Source organism: Herpailurus yagouaroundi, unplaced genomic scaffold (assembly GCF_014898765.1).
Source record: "Herpailurus yagouaroundi ecotype Mexico unplaced genomic scaffold, PumYag 206, whole genome shotgun sequence".
NCBI lineage: Eukaryota > Metazoa > Chordata > Mammalia > Carnivora > Felidae > Herpailurus > Herpailurus yagouaroundi.
In genome coordinates, this window is record NW_024412437.1 from 9,634,995 (window position 1) to 9,636,503 (window position 1,509).

Here is a 1,509-nt window from a genome sequence, read left to right on the forward strand (position 1 = left end):
CTTCTTCTTCTTCTTCTTCTTCTTCTTCTTCTTCTTCTTCTTCTTCTTCAGTGTTTATTTTAAGAGGAGAGGTGGGGGGAGAGAGAGAAAATCCCATGCAGGTACAGAGCCCAACACAGGGTTCGAACTCAGGAACCGTGAGATCATGCCCTGTCGGATGGATGCTTAACCGACTGAGCCACCCAGGCGCCCCTCCCCTAACTTCTTTGACCCCAGTATGGGAGTAAATGAAAGCCACCCCACAGGAGAACAAGCAAAGGCTATCGCTTCAGAGCTTGCTACAAGAAGTCAGCCACCATCACCCATGTTTGACAGGGGCTCAAGGGGGACAGGAGGTGGGAAAGCTCATAGTGGAATAAATAGAAGACCTCAGATGTGCCTTGATGGGAGGTCAGCATCCAGGGAACCTGCAGGGGCTTCACTAGGTACAGGGCATCCTGTGTGGTTGAGGGATTAGGTGCAGATTTGGTTTTCTCCAGTTGGTCCTACGCAGGGACAAGAATTCGGGAAGCTGTCACCCATCCATCACACCCAGGCCATTTGGGGGCGATTGATACGGGGTGATTGTTTGGCTTCTGGGAGCAGTCCCTAGAGATAGTGGTCTGATTTCCTGCACGCCTGACTCACAGCTAACAGGCTGGCTTCCTGGGCCGGTTCTTGCAAGTCACGATTGGATTCTGGAGCTGCTTGCTGCAGATTGTGGGTCACACAGTTCTATTTTTATGGATGGTCTGGCCATTGTCCATCTGTATAGTCAGTCTGTCACCAACAACCTGTGAGTGCCATCCCAGTTTTTCAGGCAAGCAAACCAGAAATCGGAAAGGTTAGGTGACGGCTTAGTCACAGATACAGTAGGTCTCAGAAGTTGGACAAGAACCCGCAGGTTTTGTGCACAACCTCTTCCTTCCGGTCTTCTTGTTTTTATTAAAAAAAAATTTTTTTTTTAACGTTTATTCATTTTTGAGAGACAGAGAGAGAGAGAGCATGAACAGGGAAGGGGCAGAGAGAAGGAGACATGGATGCTCTCTATCTCTCGAAAATAAAATAAACACTGAAAAAAAGAAAGAAATGCAAAAAGACAGTGGCATGTCCTGGCTGGGAGGCACCTACACTAAGAACGGGCTGGTTCCGGGCTGTCTCCCCTCTGGCGTCCTGCAGGCCTCTGCGAACTCCTGGGGTGAGAGCTGAAACCACAGCCTGAAACTCCTGGATTCGTGCCAGTTGCCCCTGGGAGGCGAGAGTGGGCTGCCTGCGGCTCTGTCCACCGCCCCCCTCCCCGCCCCCGCTCTGCCACCGTTCTAATCAATGTACTGGGGGATTCTGGAACATCTCATGGATTGACAGGGGCGGCCGATGGTGGAGGAGGGCTACTTCCTGCCAGGAGCTGGCCTGGCGGTGAGGCCAGGTGGGGGCGGATGGGAGCCTCAGGCCCTGCGGTTGGCAGCATTCTCAGGTGACCCCTTGATCCCCGTCCCTGTCCTCAAGAGTGACTCCTTGACTATTGCAGAG